The 19540-nt window shown below is 33.4% G+C and overlaps 1 protein-coding gene across 1 annotated transcript in view; it reads right to left on the reverse strand.

The window, feature by feature from the left end:
• USH2A (usherin) overlaps positions 1-19540 on the reverse strand; it is a 767091-nt gene that overhangs the window by 619330 nt on the left and 128221 nt on the right. The window lies entirely within an intron of this gene.

Here is a 19540-nt window from a genome sequence, read left to right on the forward strand (position 1 = left end):
AAAGAGATAGAGAAAGCAGAAGAGGGGCAAAAAGAGAGGGAGACAGAGAATCTGAAGTAGGCTCTGTGCTGACAGCAGAAAGCCCAATGGGGTGGGGGTGGGGGCTCGAACTCATGAACCATGAATGAGATCATGACCTGAGTGAAAGTTGGACACTTAACCAACTGAGCCACCCAGGTGCCCCTCACTGTTGTTTTTAATGGTATTTACCCTCAGGAGAAATTAGTTAAATATAGCCTAACCTGCTGGGGAATTTTCTGAGCTAAACCGACTTCAAGAAGAGAAATACTCAACTCCAGCCCACTCCAGACATCCTGCCCACCTATAGGTGGTAGAGACAGAGAAGCACATGTGAAGTTCACAGCCCAGAAGCACAGGCTCACTAAAAGACTAATCATAGGACTATATAGTACTTCCCCCACAGTTCACCTGTATATAACAGTTGCTTTTACCAGGCACTTCTATCTATGAAGAAAAAACTACAAGGAACACTAAAGGCAAAAATCCCCACAAAAAACCAAAAAAATTAAAAAACATGCCACACACACAGTTTGAAAAGAAAGAGCAAGCATCAGAATCAGATATGTCAGGGATGTTGGAATTATCAGACCAGGAATTTAAAATATCTGTGATTAAAATGCCAAGGGCTCTGATGGATAAAGAAGACAGCATGCAAGAAAAGATGGGCAACTTAAGCAGAGAGATAGAAATCCTAAGAAAGAAACAAAAAGAAAAGCTAAAGATCAAACAGAAATGAAGACTCTCTTTGATGAGCTTATTAACAGATTGGACTCAGCAGAGGAAGGAATTTCTGAGGTAGATGATGTATCAATAGAATCCTCAAAAACTGAAAAGCAAAGAGAATAAAAACTGAAGAAAAAAAAGAAACAGACAAGCCAAGGACAATGGGACAACTATAAAAGGTATAACATACACATAATGGAAACACCAGAAGGTTAAGAGAGAAAGGAATGGAAGAAATATCTGAAACAATAATGACTGAGAATTTCTTCAATTTAATGTGAAACACCAAACCACAGATCCAGGAAGCTTAGAGAACACCAAGCAGGATAAATACTAAAAACAAAAAACAAAACAGGAGTGCCTGGATGGCTCAGTCAGTTGAGCGTCCTACTTCAGCTCAGGTCATGATCTCAGTTCATGGTTTCAAGCCCCATGTTGGGCTCTGTGCTGACAGCTCAGAGCCTGGAGCCTGCTTCAGATTCTGTGTCTCCCTCTCTCTCTGCCTCTTCCCTGCTCATGCTCTGTCTCTCTGTCTCTAAAAAAATATAAACATTAAAAGAAATTAAACAAAACAAGACAGCAAAATCTGTACCTGGACCCAGAGTTTTTAAACTATAAAAAATCAAAGATAAAGGAAAAATCCTGAAAGAAGACAGTTTTAAAAACATCTGACCTGTAGAATCACAAAAGAATTACATCTAACTTCTCAAAAACCATGCAAGTAAGAGGAGAGCAGAGTGAAATGCCTAGGTGTCAAGAGAAAAAAGTCACCAACCTAGAATTCTGTACCCTGCCAAATTATGCTTCAAAAGTGAAGGAGAAATAATCACTTTCTCACACAAACAAAAATTGGAATTTGTTGCCAGTAGATCTGTCTCACAAGAAATGTTCAAATTTCTTTAGAGAGAAGAAAAATACTGTAGGTCAGAAACTCAGATCTACATAAAGGAAGAGCATCAAAGAAGGAATAAGTGAAGGTAAAACTTTAAAAATGTTCCATCAGTCATAAACATGAAGGGATTTAAAATATAATAAACTAACACTTAGTAGACTGTAAGTTAACATTTGAAACTTTGTGAATTAAATTGTATTTCCTGTAAAAAAAATTGAGTAGCTTGAATAGTGTTTGCTTTCTTATCCTATAACTCTATAACTTTCCATTCTGAGCAAGCATCTTTTCTATGCCTTGGTGAATTATCATATTGCTTTGTAAGTATGGATCCATCATTTTTTTAATGTTTATTTTATTTATTTATTTATTTTTAATTTTTTTTTAATGTTTATTTATTTTTGAGACAGGGAGAGACAGCAAGAATGGGGGAGGGTCAGAGAGAGAGGGAGACACAGAATCCAAAACAGTCTCCAGGCTCTGAGCTGTCAGCACAGAGCCCAACGCGGGACTCGAACTCACGGACCGCGAGATCATGACCTGAGCTGAAGTCGGACGCTTAACCAACTGAGCCACCCAGGCGCCCCTATTTTATTTATTTTTGAGAGAGAGAGAGAGAAAGAGACAGTGAGAGTGGGGACAGTGAGAGCAGAGACAGAAGGAGACAGAGAATCCCAAGCAGGCTTCACACTGTCAGCATAGAGCCCCAATAGGGGCTCGAACCCACAAACTGTGAAATCATGGCATGAGCCAAAATCAAGAGTCAGACACTTAATCAACTGAGCCATCCAGCTGCCGCCCAACTTCCATCATTTTAATCTTTGCACTTCCAGTGTCGTCTTCACCCTATTCCTCGTAACCACTGTGCTCATATTTACACAAATGTAAAATGCAGCTTTTTATCCGCTGCACATACAGAGTCTTTCAAATGGTGGCACCGGTCAGCTACATCTTCTGTGAAGAAAGAAACGCTCAATTCCCCTTTCTGCATATTCCTGTTTCTGAAATGTCACATGGGTTTATTCCTGACAGACTAGGAAGCAGCACAACTGCAAGCTCTTTAGGAATGAACTCAACGGATGTGTACCAACCAATCACCAACAGACTGAAATAAGAGACATGATTGGTCACTGATCATGATGTGCACTCATTCTTTCCATAGTAATTTGTACACTGAAGAGCCAGAAGCTAAATCTGTACTTTATAAAATTACTCACCATTAATATACCATGAAAACTAATATTTTAACCATACTGTTGGAATATTGTGTTGTCTAACTAAACTATGGAAACTGAAATTTATGTATATTGGAACTCTGCAGAGTAAATATTTTTAAAGATTTTGTTACATATGGCCAAATTCCTTCTAGAAAATTAAATTTATAGTCCCACCAGAAATATATGAGAATGCCCATTTTATGTTCTGTTCAACCTAAAACTGCTATTATCTCTTCATGATTTTTAGAAAAATATTAATCACTGTTTTGGTAGGTATGTCTTTTGTTACTAGTAAAGCTATATGTTTTTCATCTGGTTCTTGGCCAAATATAATATTTTTTGAGGAAACTTTTCATTTGTATTTTGCATATATTTTTGTGTTGATTTTAAATCTTATCACATATTAAATACATTTTTCTTTTGCCAGTCAAATAGGATTTAGTTCATAATTTTCTATATATACTTTTTTTTTCTTTTACTTTACTTCTAGTTTAGTGGCCAAAATTTTCAGTAAAACAGGTAATATACATGGCAGTTATAATGGTAGACATATTTGCATTATTTCTGAATTTAATGGAAATGTTTTTAATGTTCAACTTTTCTAATGATGTTGACTATACCAGGTAAATTATCATTTAAAAGAACAAATATATCCTGAAATTAATAAGATCTTTTTATATTAAACATGAGAAATATATTGTCAATTTTGTTAAATGTCCTGATTTAATTATTTGACCTAGTAGTGTATTAATAAATTGTTATAGGATAATAAATTAATTCGAATCTATGCTTGCATTCTTAATTAACATCATTAATGGTAAATCATGGCTAAAATTATTTAAGATTTTAAATTTATATTCATAAATTAACTTGTTCTATGTTTTTATAAAGACATTAAAATAAATAAAACCCTAACATTTTAATGCAGAATCCGTATGTGCTTCAACTTATCAAGTTAACTTTAAAATCTGAGTGATCAGAAAATTCATATTTTGTACACATATTAAAACCTACTATAGTTTGTCAAGTTATGTTCCTTATAAAGTATGACTGATTCAAGATTTAAAATAATATATACATACATAACAGAATTTCTGAATTATTTTTCTTACACTCCCCCCCCCACCATTTTCTGCTATAAAATAATGTGACTTCTGAAAGTGCCCAGCTTTTCTCAGAGTTACATATTTAAATGATGAATTAGGAGAGTCAAGCCACGTAAAGTCTCAGAAAGCCCCCCTATCTATTCATAACAATGATCCTTTGAAATTTTTATTTTTTTAAGATTATTAAAAACTATTTTGATATTTTGGACAAGAAAGGTCATTTCCTTTTACTACTTTCTGCAATAAACATTTAATATGTTAGAGCAGTTTGACATATTTCATAATCATTACTTGGACAAACTGTAGTCTCAAGCATTTTTTACCAGGATTTTTTTTTCCTCCACTAGTTCATAGTTGAACAATTTCCTGCCTTAATATTTTTAAAGTTGGAAAGAAAAAGTATATAAAAATTTAATTGTCCAATGTGTTGCTGTTCTGTGGTATTCTGAAATTTTTAGCATGAAAGCACATAGTTTTGTTACTTAGCCAAGGAAAAGGAAAACAAAAGACAGAGAGAGGAAAATGAGATGGAAACATCAATATTTTCCCATCAGGTAATGCTTAATTCCAATAATTAGTAAAGAATTCACTCTTACATTTTGGTAAATTTTTGAAAACCTTTATTATATTCTTTTTGGAATAGAAGATTTTTTTTTTTTTTTTTGCTGAAGATTCTTTCTCCCCAAAACCTTTTCTCACCCTTGGCACTGGGATACCTGTACTTTTTCTCCTCCCACAGCACTCCATACCCTGACCATGTTCCTATTGTTTTGAAGTGAAATTATTGCTTTACTTACATGTATCTTCCAGGAGTTACAAGTTACTGACTTTTGTACTCCCTGTGTCATCTGCATAGAAGCTTACTAGACAATTGCTAAGCTGTTAACTGAAAATTCACATTTAATAAATATAGTAATATCCAAAATAGTCATTCTTAAGAAAATTTAGAGAGGGGACACAATGGAAAAAATTTATAAATAGGGTAAGGTTTATATAAAGACTTCAAAATTGGATGTTATTAGATGATTTTCAATAAACAATTCACAAATATAATAGTCATTTTGTAAAAGAAAGTTATGTAGCAATCTATAAGAATATTGTCAATTATGGATCGTTGGCCAAAAAAATAAAAAAACAATTAAAAGCAGGGGAACAAACCTCTTTGAGTTTTATTTCACCAGCAATAATCACTTGCAAATCAAATTATATAGAATTCAATGTTAGATCTTAGGCATATGCTTGAAGTCAGACGTTTTAGTTCAATTACTGGTGCTGCCACTAACAGTAAAAGGTAAGATGAAATGCAGACTTTCTGTATGCTGCACCCTCTCTCAAGCATTTAACATGGATTATTTCATTGAATCCTTTAGCCTTTGGATCATATAAGTATCTCACATCTGATTTCTGTTTGTTGATTTGTTAGCCCTGTGCTCTCACATAATTAATTCTACCTCTTTAAGCCTTATTTTTGTTATTTATCACATGGGGTAATAACACCTGCCTCATAGAATTGTTGTAAAGATCAAGTGCTTAGCAGAGAGTCTATCACATAGTAAGCTTTTAGCAGACAATGTGTACTACTTTATTATCAGATTAGCAACTGAGAGTTAAAGAGGTTAAGTACCATGAAAAATATCATTGGACAGGAAGTCCTTGAAGCTACTTTACCTCTGCGAATCTTAGTTTCTTCATCTCTAAAAGGAAGACAACTCAATTCAATAGCTTTATTTTTGACTCAAAGGATAAGTGGTAATATTTAAGCAATGCCCAACACAAAGCCTGGCACAAATTACATATTCAAAATCTGGAAGTTACAAGATGGAGAAGGAAGAAGGAAAAGAAAGAGGAGGGTAAAAATCCAACAGAGGTGTTTATCTGAAGTTCAAGTGACACTAGCAGTATATAAGACTGCCGCAGTGCAATATATTAACTATAACCATTAATAGGGGATTCTGTGATCAGAAGTGTACTAGTGCATGGTCTAATGTGGAGGATGTAGCCTAAAGAATGGAGCAATGAGCAATTAATGACCAAATTTTATTTCTGGTTAATTTTATCGTCTGTAGCTCTAACGACGGAAAAGGCCTGATCTACACATACTTCCTAGGAGCCATCAGATATCATCGGATGTAACTATCACTTCTAGTAGGCTTAACTATAGGGGAGATATATTCTAACTGAATAAATGGAAGAATAGATGAAAACTCACTTTCTGAGTTCCTGGCTTTGGAGGAGAGAAATGAGCTCATTAAGTTCTCTTCCCCCGGTCAATTAGCCATGCAATTAATCTCATTTTCTAATGTTTTTAAAAAACTCTATCTCCATTGCAACACTTTGGCCAAATGCAAAATTTTTGCTGCAAGATGATGCCAGATATTTTTTTTATTTTTTTTATTTTTTTTTATTTTTTTGCTTCTTTGAAAGTCTTCTTACTGGCAACTTTGCTCACCCGATGTTGGTGTTTTTATTATTCAAGTTATGCTTTCTTGAATAAAGGTGGTGGAAGTGATGATACGGAATCCGTGGTCCTGTCATCCTGATTATAGATGCAGTTTGTCTTTTACAAAGCAACTGCCGGCTGTTTGAGTTTGGGATGTTGCCTACATGAGTTTGTGGAGCAAATCCAGCCAAAGCATTCTTTTGGTATTTTTATGAAGACCACATTTCTGTTTTTCGACTGTGATCTAAAACATAAATCTCATTTAAGAATTTATTTTTACCATTAACCTAAAAAAGACATTATCAAAAAGGCTTGTATATAAGACTACACTAAATACTACAATAATGCTTCAAAGACACAGTCCTGGCTTTTTTAATGTTTAAAATCAAAGAAAAATTTGCCACTGACCTAATGGAGTGGCTTGAGTACTACCAAGTAGCTGTTGTTGAAAATGTCTAGCCTCCCCTTTGTGGACAATAAAAAACCTGCAGAAATATTAGTAACATCTTATCTCTACCTAAAGAAAACAAGCATAGATATTATTTTCAACTCTCAAGTTGATTTTTTTTTTAAATATATTACAGTACCAGGGTGACATGGGTTTGTAGAAGCAGAAACTAGTCCTAGGAAGGAGGTGCCAGGACATTCCATTGAACCCAACAATTCCAGTGGGAGTTCAGAAAAGTGCATTTTTAAAACTAGTGGTAAAGATTTTTTTAATTGGGAAGAAAAGGAAACAATGCCCCAAAGAGAATGCTTTGAAAATGTCTTATCTTGCCAAAGGAATATAATGAGTAATTATTTTATAGTGCTTTCACTTTTAAGTTTTGAATTGTCATTGATACTTACAAGACATGGAAATTCATAGCAAGAGGGAGGTAAAATGCAGAAATATATCCTTTGTATGTGTTCTCAAGATACAGTAAACGTATAGAATTTTGGTCTCTAGACAACATAGAATATTTTGAGAAAATAAAGTCTTAAAGGTACAGACATCACCTGGTCCAAATTGGTATGAAATATAAGCAAAAGTCTATTATTCACTTTTTTGTTGGGTCCATAGAAGACATTTTTCTGTGTACTTGGAGTTCTGTACAATATAGTATTTAATATAAATAAAAACATGAAACTTAAAAAATTATAAATATAAATGTAGAAAAGTATTCATAATATAGTTTGAACTTAAAAATGATGTTAAGGATAACATGGAGAGTCTAATGCTATTTTCTAGATAGAGCTAGATTCATCTGCAGACATGGATATAGAGCTACAACTTTAAGCAGATAGAAATGGATAATACAGATTTACAATAACAACAACAAAAGATCTGAGAGGATATAAACTAAGAGCATTTGCTGAGGTTATCTATGGACGGTAGAGTTATAGAAGGCTTTTACTTTTTATAAGTTTGTTTTTTCCGCAGGATGCATTTATTACTAATGTATTAAAAAACTGAGGGCAAATAAAATGCAACTCCTTGGATACTTACAAGAAAATTACACATAATTTGCATGTAACACTTCACTAAGAGAAGCTAAGAAAATTAAAATGTTCCAGTTTTAAATTATACACAGATCAGTAAGATACTACAGAGGAAATGATTATTTTTTCAAGTCAACGTAGGCTGAGTTTATGAATTACCAGAAAACAGAGTATGAATTTTTTAAAGATATAAATGTTTCCGAACAATGAGATTAATAAGGATTTTGAGAGATGACAGTCAAATTTTCTGTTGTAAAATTCGATTTAAAAGATACAGAACTAAACGACACACTGACATATTGGCATTTGATCTTAAGGACAATGCTGTGTTACTATCATTTTGTGTGGTTCACAAAGACAGATTAAAGACAAGAAATACTTTGTAGTCTATCCTTTGATTATTAACTTTGATTATTAACTTTGATTATTAATTTAACAATGTAAATTTTTGGTTTCATAATTGCGTCTCTTTACAACTTCTTCCAGATAATTCTGAGAACCATGGCAAAATAGAAGAAACATGAGTAACTTTTGAGTAAATTATGAGCATTATGAGTAAATTTTTGATCTCATAATTTTCTTCTATCTTTTCTATCAATGACATTTAAATTTTTATTTAAAATTTAGAAACATTTGCGTACATTTTATGCAGTTTCTGAAACAGTTTTCTACTTAATGTTTTTCCAATCTCCAGTTAATCATTTGTCACTTTAAATGATGTGTTTCTTCTATAACAACTGGATTCCCCTGATATGTTCCTGGATGCTCAAATTATAAATTAGACAATGGCTTTATCAGGGTTGAGGAACTTTATCATTGATTCATTTAACTGCTTTCATTTTGATAGCTTCTTAAGGGCTACTAATCAACTCCATGAAGTTGGAACCAAACACTTTGACATATTCAGGTAGGATTGACATAGAACAATCAGTGAATCTAGAAGACACTAATGAAATCTATTTTATTGTATTACATTCTAACAATACACAATGATATTTCTCTGAGACCATTAAATGGAATAGTATTCTCTTGTTACCATTACAGGCTAGCAAAGACAATCTCTCAAAGATAATCTACAGGTCCAACAGCATTTTACCAACTCCCTCCCATCAGTCTCATTTTTGATCCATTAATTATGAATACTTTCAAATTTACAGAAAAAAATATGAACTGCATATAGGAAAATTTAAAGAAGTGAGACTTTAGCAGCACATCATTTATTCAGTCACCTATGCAACAATCTTTAATGACCATTATGTATCTTTGAAGGAAGAAGAAAATATCTTCTTAGCCAAAGATACATAAAGTTCCTAGGAAGGATGGGGGTGGTGCTGATCTTCCTGAAAGTTACTCATAGAAGAGCTCAAAAGACCTAACAGACTCAATGCCCTTTGAAACCTCAAGTTCAGAAAAACGACCATGAGTCATCAAAGGAACAACTTGTCTTTAACATTCACAGATTAAGAAAACAGAGACCCTGCTTTTGAATTATTTCAAAAATAGATTGAATCATTTCTTAAATGTTCATTTTAATTTTTTTTCAATATTCAAAATTCAATTATATTTCCTTTTTTTGACATTGCCAATTTTTTTAATTTATTTTTTTATTGTTTTTAATTTTTATGTGTTGTTTTTATTTAAATCCCAGTTAGTTAACATATAGTGTGATAATGGTCTCAGGAGTAGAATTTAGTAATTTATCACTTACATATAATACCCAGTGCTTGTCCCAACAAATGCCCTCCTTAATGCCCATCACCCATTTAGCCCATCCCCCACCCACCTCCCCTCCAGCAGCCCTGTTTGTTCTCTGTATTTAAGTGTCACTTGTGATTTGCCCCCCTCTCTGTTTTTATCTTATTTTTCCTTCCCTTCCCCTATGTTCATCTGTTTTGTTTCTTAAATTCTACATATGAATGAAGTCACATCTGGAGGTGCACCTGGCTTGCTCACTCAGAAGAACTTGCAACTTTCGATTTCTGGATCATGAGTTTGAGCCCCAGGCTGGGTCTAGAGGTTATTTAAATAAAAAACTTAAAAAAAAATTGAAACTAAAAATAAAAAGTCACATCTGGAAAATCTGTAAGAAGTAGTTAATTCCCCAGTAATGGTAAATGATGAAATAATCCTTTATTTTTCCTTAAGTCTAGGACATACCATACAGGTTAAAATTTAGGGGCACAAAGGACAACTATAGGTGCTGCCTTATTTTATTAAGCATTTATAGAGAAAATAGCATGTTGTCCATACGTCTGAAATCACTGCAATTATCATGAACTATTTGAATAGTCAATTTATCTGTTGTCCTTTGTAGACAACTATTAGATCTTCTTGATCTAATCAATCAGAGCATAATACCTGAAACATTGTAATTCCTCAATAAAGGTTATTGAGTAAGGGAAAGAAATGTATAAATGAATGAATAAACCAGTGAACGGATGATACAGCACGAGCTCATTTTTATTAGTGAATTCACTTCATTCCTAGTTCTAGCAAAAAAAAAAGTGAAAGAAAATTGTCTCCTTTTCTACTCTCAACAGAGAAATGCCCACAAATGTCTTTATCTAGACAACACTTTCATGCAATAAGAATAGCCAATATGTTATGGCATCAGTCCTAAATGCTTCATATTTATCAGCTGCCTTTCTTTCCAATAATCTATGAAGTAAGAGTTGCTATTACCTCCATTTTACAGGTAAGAAAACTGAAGAATAGGAAAGAAATAATAATTTTCTAAAGTCACTCCCTGGAATGACAATTAGTATAAACTAGAATGTAAAAATTTGTGAGGATGGCAATGCCTGCTGTGTTTTGTTCATTACAATATTCCCAGTGCCTAGAAGCCCTCACACATAGTAGGCACTCAATTTACATATATATAATATGTATTATATGTAAAAGTATACACATAGGTACATATAACTATGTATACATCATATATACATATACATATATATACATATATATTCATATATACATACACACACACACACACTCACACACACATATATACACAGCATATCTATATCATATTCTCCTTCATTCTCCATTAGAACTCTCTCTCCTAATCACCATGCTATGCTGGCGCCAGGGACAGAAAATGATCTCAGGGAGAGAGGTGCTGAGTGGATCCACTTGGCTAGCTGTTCATACGTCCCTCTGCTCAGTCTAAAGTGGAAGGCAGAGCCCTGGAAATCCAAAGTTGGAGTCTCTCCCCACTGGCTGGAAAATTCAGAGGTATGTAGGCAGCCCCTGCCTGTGTGGGAAGGAGAGGAAGGCATTCTGTTCCAAAGTGAGAGATTATAAAATGCTCACTTTTTAAGAAGTCAGTATGGTACTAACTGAGCTAAAAGAGGCAATTTGTTCAACTACTCCCAAATGGCCTAAATGAATTAGAGATCTTCTGAAAGTCTGTAAATTGCTCCTTTCTCATCAGATTAGTGTGTTGGAAATTTTAAAAGCCTAAATCTCTAATAATAATAATTGTTCTCCAGCTCTGTTCAGAGCTTCCTCTTTTCTTTCAATGTACCAGTTCAATTGTATTCGAATGATGTTGTTTCAGTAGAATTTCTTGTGTCTACTAGAGAAATCAGCTTTATAAACATAAAAACTTCAGTGTAGTCACATAACTACTTGTTCCAATAGAAGTTTCCCTTTGTAGACCTAGTGCTCCAACCACAGATGTATGATTAGACAAACATGCGAACTTCTATCAGTGATAGGTTGGGTGCAGTGGGGGATGATAGCACAGATGAAATATCCAACTACAGAGAGAATCCGGACAGAAAGTGACTCAGTGCTTTGCATATAGTAGGTGATCAATAGATGTTTGAGGAATGCATGAATGAATGATATAATGGACTGTTTACATTTGTGACATGTTACAGGACTATACCTTAGTTTATCTAGTATTTATTGGAATGGTAACACTAAAGGTTTAAAGGTAAATGCAGTAGTTTCCTGCAGATTTTTACCTATAGATTATTATGTAATCTCAATTAGCAAACCCTAAATGATTACCAGGCCTTGCCATTGAGAAGGCTTAAATGTTCATGTATTTATCCTTGAATTCTTCCTTCAGTAATTCTTTCCCCTGGTTAGAAATTCTCATATAATTAAAGCGTCCACAGAAAATACATACTTAGCTGCTCTCTAGATGCTGAAAGTAATAGCATAAATTAAATAACTACTGATACTATTGGATAATACTGATGAGACAGTTGTGGTAATATAATAATCATGAACACTTAAAATACATAGCCTAACAAATCAACCATTAATATGTGTTGGCTACTTTTAGAAACTTTCTAATTTATGAAATGCCTTGTCTGTATGTCTATAGGTAAGGTTCAATGGAAGATTGTAAACTCATCCAATAAAACAAATTTTGATAACACGTGAAACAAAATCCACATTTGCAAAAATAGAGACTGTAGACAGAATTATATGGACAACTGCTTCAGTTCTACACATTGTCCATATATAAATATAACTGATAGTTTATATACTTATAAGGAGGAAACTTTTCACCCTGGCTTGGGAATGCAAACCATCTAACAATGTCTAGTTGTTGAATGAGATCCATTTGCATGACAGGCATTGGAGTCAGATTGCTTTTGAATACTGGTCATTGTTTCATATTTGATTTGTTCTCTGGCTTGCCTGCCCTTCGTATTGCCTCTTTAACTGTGGGAATTGTTCAGGGCACTAAATAGAAAAGACATGTATGAGATACACAAGGTTCTCCCAAGGTCCAGAAGAAGGACACTAAGGTTTCTTCAAATTTGTAGGTTGTAACCAAGTCAATTCTCCTCTATTAGCAACTATAATAATTTACCTCTACTGATACGCCAGAAAATGTGGCCTGGAATAGAGAACACATTTGTATAGGATAATCTACACTATTTTATAAAGGAAGCCAATGAAGAGAAAATGGATACATCATATTAAAATCTCTTCAAAAATAGATTCATATTTTAAGCAGCAAAATCCATTATGTCTTTTCATTTTTAGGGTTCCTCTACACTTAGTGAGTGGACACCAAAATGTATTTGAGTTCCTATTTGGAAAGAAAGCCATTTTATATTGGAAATTTTATTTCATCTTAGACTTCAGTACTAGATTAGTAAATTTTCAAAATCCTTTCATTAGTATAGCTACATTGAATTTTTTTAAGATTTAAAATGTCAATGAGATTTATATTATCTGTTAATTATAAATTGTCAGTCTGAATAATTTGTTTGCACTAAAGTCATCTCTATTTATTATAATAATTAGTGTGTACCAGGAAATCTTTTTTTAAATTTCACAAAGTCCTTCAATATTTTCAAATACGTGGATCTTTAATCAAGATGTTATAGTGGTACTGTAGCATAATGCTCTACACATAGAAGGCATTTAATAAATATTTGGTGAATGAAGCTAGCAAATGATCAATCAACACATTAGAACTATAAAAGTACACAATAATCATGAATTTTGTAACAGTTACCCCATCCTGAAGAGTCACCTCCACTGTTTTTAGCAGTAGTGTGAATACTTAACATAGATGATATGTATCTGATAGATTAATAAATCATAGTATTTTAGGAAAATTATATTAAAATATTTAGGATTGCAAAATTTATAAATAAAAAAGCAAACAAGCATGTTCTTTTATTCACTACCTGACTTAAAAAACAAAACACTGCAATATACATTCTACTCCATTAGTGACACATGAACTTAGCAATATCCATTCACAAGCTTTTCTTCATATCTACACTTGATATATTACTTAGTATTGTTGTGCATGTTTTTAAATATTACATAAATGGTATATTGTGTATATTATTCTATAATCTTTTTGTATTCTATTGTCTGAGAGTCTAGTTGTGTTGATGTAATAGCTATATTCATTTATATGAATTGAACTGCAGTAAGTATCCATTTAAATGTTTGCAAACTGTTTTCCCACACTGGTGACACATTCCCATCATTAATGGATGAACGAATCCCCAGTAATCTACACCTTTGCCAGCCAATGAAATTTTCAGATTTTTTGAATCTTTGCCAATATCATGAATATAAAATGTTATCTCACAGTTATGATTACTGATAACCAGTAAAATTGCAGCTGTTTCCACATGTATATTGGCCTTTTGAGTTGCCACTTCTAGCTGCTTACGCAAATTACTTGGCTCAACTTTCTTGGTTTCTTAACCAATTTTCTTGGTTTCTTAATTGGTTTGATTTAAAAATTCCCTTTGTGGGGCGCCTGGGTGGCTCAGTCGGTTAAGCGGCCGACTTCAGCTCAGGTCACGATCTCGCGGTCCGTGAGTTCGAGCCCCGCGTCGGGCTCTGGGCTGATGGCTCAGAGCCTGGAGCCTGCTTCCGATTCTGTGTCTCCCTCTCTCTCTGCCCCTCCCCCGTTCATGCTCTGTCTCAAAAATAAATTAAAAAAAAAAAGTTAAAAAAAATTTAAAAAAAATAAAAATTCCCTTTGTTATATGTGTTGTGTTGCTAATATAATCTGCTAATATGTAGCTTTTCCTTCTCTATTTTAAAAATGGTAGCTTTTGGTGATTAGAAGTTTCTAATTATAATGTAGCCACATTTATTAGTTTCTTCCCCTACAGTTTTTCCTTCTTGTATTCAGAAGTTGTAAAGACATACTATATTTTCTGTGGAAAAATTAAATTGTTTCTTTTTTGTCCTTGGGTATATAAAAATAATTATTTTCATGTTTCTATCCTATATCTAGCCACTTTGCTGAATTCCCCTCAATATTTAATAATTTGTGGATTTTTTTGCATTTTCTGGCTCAATTATCTTGTCTTCGGATATTGGCAGCTCAGTTCTTTTAAGTGTTGTTTGTTTTTTTTCTTATCACATTGAGCTGGCTAGATCCTCCAATAAATGTGGAATAATAGACATCCTTGTCTTATTCCTGGTTTTAAAGGGAATGCTTCAATAGATTTACATTTATATGCACTGTTAATATTAGGAACTGGAAGGTATTATGCTAAGTGAAATAAGTCAGAGAAAGACAGATACAATATGTTTTCGCTCATATGTGGATCTTGAGAAACTTAACAGAAGACCATGGGGGAGAGGAAGGGGGGAAAAAGTTACAGAGCGGGAGGGAGGCAAACCATAAGAGACTCTTGGATACTGAGAACAAACTGAGGGCTGACGGGGGGTGGTGGGGGAGTGGGGAAAGTGGGTGATGGGCATTGAGGAGGGCACTTGTTGGGATGAGCACTGGGTGTTATATGGAAACCAATTTGACAATAAATTATATTATTATTATTAAACAAAATAATAAATAAATAAATCTCAGAAAAAAAAAAAGAAAATCATACTTGTTTCTCTATCAGGTTAAGAGTTCTTAAAGCACTTGTCTAGAAAGGTGTTAATTTCATTAATTGCTTTTTTCCAAGCCTACTGATTTTATGTTTTTGCTTTCTTCAATTAATGTGATGAAATACATTAATAGTTTTATTAATATTAAATTCCACTCTCATTCCTGGGAGAAACCCAATTTAGCTACTATGTATTATTGTAGATTTGGTTCATCATTTAAAAATTTTTGGCTTTGTTTATAAGACAGTGATCTTAAGTTTTCTTTTTGTACTCTCCTTGTTTGATCTTACATCCTGGCCTCCACAATTCATTTTACCAACACAGTTCAAAATAAGTTAAAACCCTAGTATACTATGTATTTAACTTGTTTATTTTACTTCTTTGGTTTCCCCCACCCACACCACCAATTCATAAGAGAATATAAATTCTTCAAGAGTAGGAATAATTGTGTTTTGCCCAGAGATGTAAACCTACTGCATCCAAATAAGTACTCAATAAAATTTTCCTGGATTAATAAAAGGCTCATAATTTTAGTTGAAGGTTTTTTCCATCTATTTCTACTTAACTCATTGGGATAAAAGTGAAATGACTGTATGCATTCATTTACTTACAAATAGTTAATGCTTACAGTAGTTGTGATTACAAATTCTTTATAATTTGTTGCAACTATCATATTGATTAGTACGTGATCAATGTTCATAAATTTTCCATGTGATCTTGACAAGAATGTACATTTTTTCATTGTTGAATACAGGAATCTATTAGTTTAAGCTTCACATTAGTTCAATTCTCAATTATTAAGGATTTTAATTTTTGACTGCCTGATTAATTACTTAAATGAGATGTATTAAATTCTTCTACATTGATGTTGGATTTGTCAATTTCTCTTTCCAGCTCTGTCAAATTTTGCTTTATACTTTTGAATCTATGCTATAAGATGCATGTAAGTTTAGAATTCTATCATTTGCCATTATATAGTAAAGCACCTTATCTCTAATAAAAGTTTTTACTTACAGTCTATTTTACCTAATATTATATAGCTTAAGCCATTTTTAAAATTTTTAAACTTTGTATGTGCTCGTGTTTTAGGTATATGTCTCACTCTCTCAACACCAGGGCCATGCTGAGCCTTGTTGGAGCCTGAGACCAAAAGAAAAATATGTACTCCTATATACATTTATAAAATATCCTCTTATAGTAGGAACCAAGTAGAAAACATTAATAAACACTCTATAATCAAAAACATAGCTATGTATAAGCTTTCATCTTACCCAATCTGTTTTTAAACCATTGTCAACCTTTATATGAGGCAGACACAGGAGAGCCTTATAGAACAGCTAGGCAGGGACTGTGGCTGACTGGAGTAACAGCTCTCATTGCTAAGTAACTCGGACTTGTAAAACAAACAACAGCTTATTTTTACTTAAAATGTTTACATATTTCTCCTCAGAGATTTTAGTATTATTTTGCCTTTATTAAACATTACACTAAAATATTATTTATCTTGATTAATAAGTTTTCTGGTGCCTTCTTAAAATTTGTGCCTGAGGTACTCCCTCACGTTACTGCAGGCTCTGCTCAGACAATGGTGGTATACTATATTTTGATGTGTGTGACAGTTATTTAAATTTTTTTTTACATTTATTTATTTTTGAGAGTCAGAGAGAGACAGAGAACAAGTGGGGGAGGGGCAGAGATAGAAAGAGACATAGAATCCGAAGCAGGCTCCAGGCTCCGAGCTGTCAGCACAGAGCCCGACACGGGGCTCAAACCCACGACCGTGAGATCATGACCTGAGCCGAAGCCAGACGCCCAACTGACTGAGCCACCCAGATGCCCCATGTGTGACAATTCTTAATTCTAACTGACAAGTGTAACACATTTACATTTGTTATATTTATTGCTATATTTGGAATCTATATTTTCTATATCTCTTACTTTTTTATTTCCCTCTTCTTTTTTCCCTTATGTCAGAATAAGAAAGATGTTTCCTTTTTATTCTCTGTAGTTTGGGAAGTTACATACTACATTTCTTCTCTTTTGCTGTGTTATTCTTAAATAAAAATCCTTCTTAAGTTAAAATTTGAAGTATTCCACTCTCTTCAAGAATAATTCAGGGACCTTCGATCTCTTAAATGCAATCATCACTTCTGCCTTAAAAGCTACTTTTTCAATAGACTATAATTTTTGAAGCATTTTCTAGTTGACAGAAAAATTGAGAGACAGATACAGAGTTCCCATATACCTCCCACCCCCACCTATTCACAGAATTCTCAACTTTCAACATTTGGAACCGGAGTTGTATGTTGTCATAAACTGATAAACCTAAATTGACACATCATTATTATGTGGACACATAAACAGTCCACAGTTTAATGTTTACTATACTTATGTGGCTGTATTTCTATTTCATCCCACTGATCTATTTCTTTATTTTTGCCAAGACCACATTGTTTTAATTACTGTAACTTTCAGGATATGTCTTGAAGTCAGGTCGTGTCAGTAGTCTGACTTTGTTCTAGTCTTTCAATACCGTCTTGGCTATTCTGTGCCTTGTGCCCCTCACACAAACTTGAGAAATGGTGGTTGATATCCACAAAATAAATTTCTGAGATTCTAATTGGGATTACTTTGAATCTATAGATAAAGGTAGAAAGAACAGACATCTTGACAATACTGAATCTTCCTGTCTATGAACATGGAATAACTAGTGCAAGTGCTTTTCGAAGATTAATAGTATCACCATGTGCCAGAGAGGAAATGAAATTCTAGGCCTTGATTCACTAAACATACATCTAATATAGATTCTATAATATGAGCTGTTTGCTACTTAGAAAAATGAATTCATTAGTATTTACAAGATAGATTATACAATGAAATGCATTTAAAGTAAAATCCTTGTGTGAGCAAACAGAAGACATTACTGGGAAAGCTTGATGTGTAATAAAAATATGACTCAAGCTAGTCATGATGACTCATACTTTTGGACTTGTGTGCTCTAAAGGAACACACTTTCTAAAATAACAGGAAATATTCATTTACATAATAAGCATTGTAGAGTGTGATGTTGGCACCATTCAAATTATTGAATGGTAGGAAGGCCTATTATATTAAATGTTTTAAGCTGGCTCTGCTATTTATAATACTAACAAAAATGCATACTGATAGCTTGATTGTAGTTAATTCATAAAAGCCATGATTAATGCTATAAAAGGGTCACAAATCAGAGCCAAAGAATAAGAGAAGTATTCATGGTTACTAATAAATTGCTCTGTGAACGCTTGGCCACCCTTGCAGGTAATGATGTCACAGAATGATGAAAGAATAGCTAAGTAGCCAACAAAGTGCCAGTCCTTGGCAAAGGCACTGATTATTACATCACTCTTAGCCAAGAGCCCCTGAAAGATGAACATAACTATTAAAAGAAAATGAAAAATCATTAGGACGCAAGTATCAACTGATAACACATCTCTTAAAGCTAGAATTTACCAACATTTGAATTTTTAGAACAGGTATAGAGAAGAGAATGTGTAATGGGTGTATTGTAACTATGCAACCATGTCAGTTGACATGGAGTAGACATACCTAAGCTTCCAATTCCTAGGTTGTATTCTGCATCTAAGAACTTGACACATACTTTTGGAAAGTTACAATGGAATTCTTGAGCAGGTGGACCAGAGATATATTATTGCAATAAAGCTAATAGCACAAGTAGTTAGGAAATTATTTAAAAAAAAAAAAAAAAAAGGTAAGGGAAGTAGGGAGTGGAATCAGAAACCTATGCACCAAAATAATACATGGTTGAATAATTCCATGATATGAAATTTTAGAACAGGAAAAGCTAATTTGTAGTGACAGGAGGCAGGTTGGTAGTTTCCTGGGACTGAAGGTTGGGGAGGAGGCATGGACTGTAGAGGAGCACAAAGAGTATTTGGAGAGAAAAACATCCCATATCTTGAATATGGCAGTGATCACACAAGCGTTGCTAAAACTCATCAATCTATACATTTTTAAATGGGTACATTTTATTGTACATACTTCAGGAAAGTTGCTTAAAAAGAAAAATCACTAGTTTTGCAAGACATTATCATGGTTCAAATTGAGTAAAGGATACAAGGAATCTATTTAATACAATCAATTATTTAATTGTACATGAATTCACAATTAAAATGAAAAAATTCACTTAAATTTTAAAATACATGTACAAGTAACAGTGATTATCTGTTATCCAAAAAATAATTATTTAAAAAGCATAAATGTGTTTCTTATCAAATGATTCATTCAGGGTTAAACGCGGTGTAATCCTGAATTCTGCTTT

The sequence above is a fragment of the Panthera tigris genome, chromosome F3 (assembly GCF_018350195.1).
Source record: "Panthera tigris isolate Pti1 chromosome F3, P.tigris_Pti1_mat1.1, whole genome shotgun sequence".
Lineage (NCBI taxonomy): Eukaryota > Metazoa > Chordata > Mammalia > Carnivora > Felidae > Panthera > Panthera tigris.